Source organism: Sebastes fasciatus, chromosome 18 (assembly GCF_043250625.1).
Source record: "Sebastes fasciatus isolate fSebFas1 chromosome 18, fSebFas1.pri, whole genome shotgun sequence".
NCBI lineage: Eukaryota > Metazoa > Chordata > Actinopteri > Perciformes > Sebastidae > Sebastes > Sebastes fasciatus.
In genome coordinates this window covers 29,261,455-29,267,114 of record NC_133812.1, presented here as the reverse complement: position 1 = coordinate 29,267,114, position 5,660 = coordinate 29,261,455, and the positions used below count along the sequence as shown (strand labels likewise).

The window sequence follows — 5,660 nt, the reverse complement described above, 5'->3', positions numbered from 1 at the left end:
AATACACAGCCCTATTTCACGAATACGCATTGATTATGTGGACTATATAAGAATGATTACTTGTCGTAGGTATAGCTACGAATAGTGAATGAGAACAACCTGAGCAGATGTAAATATAAATCCTGATTCAGCAGCTGAGTATCTGTTCTTTGCCTTGTTGATAGTCTGATTCAAAGATAGTATAAAAGTACTGTTCAGGGTTATAGAGCGGTATAAAAGTACTGTTCAGGGTTATAGAGCGGTATAAAAGTACTGTTCAGGGTTATAGAGCGGTATAAAAGTACTGTTCAGGGTTATAGAGCGGTATAAAAGTACTGTTCAGGGTTATAGAGCGGTATAAAAGTACTGTTCAGGGTTATAGAGCGGTATAAAAGTACTGTTCAGGGTTATAGAGCGGTGTATTTGTTGTCATAACCACACAAAAAATCAATTTTGCAACATGTAGATTGCAAATGGAGGCAGCATCTTGTTTCACAAGGTGCTCATGCAACAAGTACTGTACGGGCTTCGGTTTTAATTTGAGAAATGAAGCAACAGGAAACGTTCTCATGTTGCCAATCAATCAGCCCGCATATCGCAGATTTGGTGAAACGGGTTCCTGGTTTGGTTTGTTCAGCGTCGTCGCTGCAACCGCAGATCTTTGCAATTAAGTTGGGGAGTAAAAAGTTATAAGAAATAGAAACGACAGCGTTTGACGTTGAAACACAGTTGAGTTGATCACACAGAGAGAGGTGGTTCTGGTGTGTGAGCAGACCTACAGGTGTGAACGGAGAGTCATATCTGCTGGTACTGGTGGACGGTTACGCTGCGTTTAATATCGTCTGTCACACACAGGTGGTGTCCGGCTGCAGAGAGGAGGAGGAGGAGGGTTTATTTTGTTTTCAGCTCTGCTCCGACTCTCCGTCGTCTCTGCAGAGAGCTTTTCATTACTTTTCGGCTGAGTTCACCTGATCTCAATGTTTACACAGTAAAACAGCCGTCTGGTCCGCTGGAGCCGGAGTCGGGTCTAACTGGACCGGATTAGTCTCCAACCCGTCCTCCATCCTCACCGGAGGAGACCATCATTGGCTCCAAACCAATGAAGAGCAGGTCAGAGGTCACTCAGCCAATAGTCTAGTGACCCCACAATGATGATGATATAATACTGATATATATATATATATATATACAGAGAGAGAGAGAGAGAGAGAGAGAGAGAGAGAGAGATACACATAAACACAGAGGTAGAGAGTGTTTCCTGACACTAACTGACTAAACTACTAAAGAGCTAAATAACCAAACTAGAAAGGCACTCAGAGACCTCCACGAGGCCGTTTCCATTAGTGATAAACAATGCTTGTGATTTGGATCCGCTCCGAATTTTAAAGGGTCCTTCCTCGGCCTTCACTACGCCCTTCCACCAAGTTTCATGACAATCGGGTCGGTAGATTTTCCGTAATCCAGCTGACAAACAGACAAACAAACCGAACGCCTTGGCGAAGGTAATTAGTGACTAACTGGACTGGAAAAATAACTAACAAGCTAACTGACAAACTGGATACAACTGGACAAGATCTGTTTGTTTAAATTGGATTCGCAGTCAAAAACACAGAAATACAGAGAACTGTTAGAACGGCATTAACTGATATCTGATATAACAGACACCAGGCTGTTCTCAAACACTGTTCACACTGTAATTCATATATATCCCACAAAATCAATGTAATCAATGTAATCAATGTAATCAATGTAATCGTGAACCAGGAAGTATAAAGAGCAGCGAACGCCGGTAGGGAGGAAGTCGGGGTGGATGGGTGGGTCAAAAAAACACTGGATTTTCACCGCTGTTGGTGCCCCGTGTGAAACCAGATGTCAACGTTGATTTATTCGTCACGTAACTTGCATACTTAAGTAACACCACTTCTGGTGTTATTGTGAGTCAAACCTCTTTTCCTAAACCTAACCAGGTAGTTTTGTTGTCTAAAGACGGGCGTACACTGAAGGATTTCTGGCCCCAATTTTGAGCCGCAAGACTCACTTTAGAGTCGGACCGAATGTCAGCTTCGTCAGGCGCCGCTTGCCGTGCCGTGTACGGGGAGGACCGAGGACCGATGAACTCCGACCGACCGGCTGTCGGACAGTCGGAGGAATTGTTGACATGTCAGAAGTTTTGGTTGTCCGTCCAGAAGCTCTCACGCAGCTGCTATCCTTAAAGTAATCAGAGCGTCGCTATCAAGATAACAATGTATAGCTAGTAAAGCGTAGCTAGCTTACCTCCAAACCCGTACAGACCTCTGCTAGCAAACAAACTTTACCTGCCTCTGAGCTTTCAAACCAAACTTTATTGACAACTGTCAACAGCCAGAACGGCCTGTAGGAGCCGACGGGCCGTACAGTAGGAGCACATAAATCGTGCTGCTGCTCGCTTCTTAACTAACACTTCCAGACGTGAAAACATCACAGACCGTATGAATGTACCAGCAGGACATAACAGCACGTGTTGCTGGACGTTCATAGGAAGACGCATGAAAAATAAGGAATAACTTTTGGTTAGGTATCATACGAACCGCTGTACGAGGATACGTTGCACAAACACAGTATTGCTCGGGATTAGTTCAGCTTTAAGGAATAAAAAAATTACTTTTTGTTTAGTTTGATGAATACAAATAAGTATAAATATGGGTCTAAGTCACTATTATAAAATGTGTATTTGTTATTTTTGTGTTGTGGTACTCAAAAGCTTCTCCTTGGTACCTAAACGTCTCCTAAATGAGTAAATGTACTTCTCCATACTAATATTACATAAATAGTCTTGGCGGTGACACTATAGTATGCAAAAATAAAATAAATTCAGAAAACTACACTTAACAACAGAACCCAGGACGTAACATCTGGTCCCATATCAAGACAAAACAAACAGTCAAAATCAAAAGACACTGAGAGCTCTCCTCCTCCAGCGAGACGTCCTTCTCTGTTTAACTCCGGCAGAGAGATAAAAGTAAAGTTACAATCTGAAACACATCAGCGTGTCTTCTTCTGTGGTTCTGAATATGCAGAGAGCAGCGCCGCACAACGTTCTTCTTCTTTGGTTTTATGATCTTTGGAGTTTAACTTGTTATTGATATTTAGTTTATTATTGCAGCAATACAACGTTTTATATGAAACAACTTTAGTTTGACTCTCTGATCCTGACATGGATAATAAGAATATGTGACGTGGATATATTATTAATTATAGACCTGCTATAGAGGACACATAATAATCCATAAAGGACTAATTTAGTATAGAAGTCTTGTTTTAATTTACATTTATTTTACAATAAGTCTTATGTTAATTTATTTGTATTTTTCAATACAACTCTTGTGTTAATTTACTTTTATTTTACTACAGAAGTCTTATGTTAATTTATCTTTATTTTACTATAGCAGTTTTGCGTTAATTTACTTTAATTAAAGTAATTAAATATACTATTTTACTGAGAGAAGTGTTGTTATAGTTTACCTTTTCATAATGTAGAAGTGTTATGTTAATTTACTTTTATTCTACTATAGAAATTTTGCATTAATTAACCTTTAATTACCATAGAAATCTTGTGTTAATTTACCTTTATTTACTGTAGAAGTTTTGCATTCATTTACTTTTATTTTATTAAAGAAGTCAATGGTCTCTTGTAAAGATCCAAGCAAATTAATCAAATACTTAAGGATATTATTATTACATTTATTATTATTATAGTCCTAAGACACTGATATAGATGCAACATGTATATAATAAATGTTGTAGTGCAAACAGAGGAGATAAAGTTAATAAAAAGGTGGCATAAGGTCACTGCAGACTGACTAATTAGCAGCACAGACACACTGTGGAAGCATTATTCTAGGAACACTGACACCCTGTAGGAATATAACATATATTAACACACACAGCGGTCCCCGTCTGGATTATTATCACATCCTATAGAGCCGCCACTATACAGAACAATACAGGCTTCACGGCACCCTGTAGGAACATTACGCACATATTAACAGAGATATCATCCCCCAGCTCCTCACGGGCGCCTCAAAGTAATAACATATATAATGAAGCAGGAACATAATCAAAAGGTGGCATAAGGTCACACCAGCAGCACGGCTCACTGTAGGAATGTTAAAGTCCATATAGAAACACCGCATCATCATCAGCATCATCACACATCACAGGAGGAACAACAGACTCTTTATCATAAAGCAGACAACGTCTCCGAGCGGGCGCGTAAAGACGCACTCGTATTATTATCATACAGAAGACTGTCAACACATCTGAGCTGTGAAACAACAGAAGCATGACTGACACTCCGGATGAAGATGAGAGAGGAAGATGGTTAGAGGTGACCGGAGCTGTGGAGGCGCATTAAAAGGCGCAAAATGTGAGCGTCAGAAGCAGAAGAAGGAGTGTATTATGGGAGATGTTAGAGAAAGAAAGAAGGAAAGAGAAAACATACTGGAACGGCGAAGATGGAGACTCCTCTACCTCTGCCTCTTCTTCCTCCTCTCCTCTTCCTCTCTGGTCGGAAAGTCTGCAGCCTCCTTCTCTCTCTCTCTCTCTCTCTCTCTCTCCTCTCTCTCTCTCTCTTTTGTCGCCGTGCCTTCACAGGATGGAGGGAGGGAGGAGGAGGAGGAGGAGGAGGAGGAGACCCAGACAGACAGACAGGAGGGAGAAGAGGATGATGATGGTGGAGGGAGAATCAGACACTGCAGCAGCAGAAGAGGAAGAACACGGCGGGTTTACCTCTCTCTCTCTCTCTCTCTCTCTCTCTCTCTCTCTCTCTCTCTCTCTCTCTCTCTCTTTCCTTCCTCCTCTTCCCTTTTTCCTCTTTTTCCTTTTTTATTTCTCGGGGACGTGCACGCACAGCCGGTGACGCGCCCGATGGAGAGCCAGCCTCTCAAGACCACCCCCCCCCCCCCCTCTATCTCTCTCTGTCTCTCTCCCTCTCTCTCTATATCTCTCTCTCTCCCTCTCTCTCTCCCTCTCTCTCTCTCTCTCTCTGTGTGTGAATTAATTCCAAGCGTGTGTGTGCCCGTGTGCGTGCGTGCGTGTCTGTGCGTGTGCGTGTCTGTGTGTGTGCGTGTGTGGCAGCCCTGCAGTCAGTCTCTCAGCTGTGTTGTTTTGATTTTCCAGCCTGCAGACCAGATCTCACACACACACACACACACACACACGCACGCACGCACACACGCACGCATGCACGCACGCACACGCACACACTAAAGTCTCTATAGGCGTTGAAATGCATCAGTGTGTAATTTCCTTTGTTCAGCTCTGTGTGTAACAAAGCAGTCAGACTAACTTTATTATTATTATTATTATTACTGCCGTCCTAGTAGGCCTATTAGAAACCGGCTATTACTACATTCTCATTGTCTAATAGATTATTAATATGCCGTTAATTAAAATAACTTCTAGGCTGTCAGATTGTCACTTGCTTTGTCTTTTTATTTTTAGCTCTCTAATTCGTTAAGGAGAGGACTCACAAAGGGCTGCACGGCGTCTGCACCAAACTCCATTGACAAAATCACAGATTTAATGAACTTCTTGTGTAATCTGACCTCTCTACATACTCGCCAACCTTCCCGATTCTCCCAGAAGACTCCCGTCTTTCATCCCCCTCTCCCGGTTTCCTCCCAACGTCATAATTCTCCCAT

At 42.1% G+C, this 5,660-nt stretch overlaps 1 protein-coding gene across 8 annotated transcripts in view; it reads right to left on the bottom strand.

Moving 5' to 3' along the window:
* The window catches only part of myt1la (myelin transcription factor 1-like, a), a 76,989-nt gene extending 72,192 nt beyond the window's left edge, over positions 1 to 4,797 (bottom strand). The window contains exon 1 of one of the 8 annotated variants that reach the window (XM_074616673.1): positions 4,460 to 4,797. The gene's annotated coding sequence lies outside the window, so the exon portion shown is untranslated. The remainder of the gene's footprint in view (positions 1 to 4,459) is intronic. The other 7 variants (XM_074616676.1, XM_074616677.1, XM_074616671.1 and 4 more) reach the window with 7 other exon arrangements.
* Positions 4,798 to 5,660: the final 863 nt, after the last annotated feature.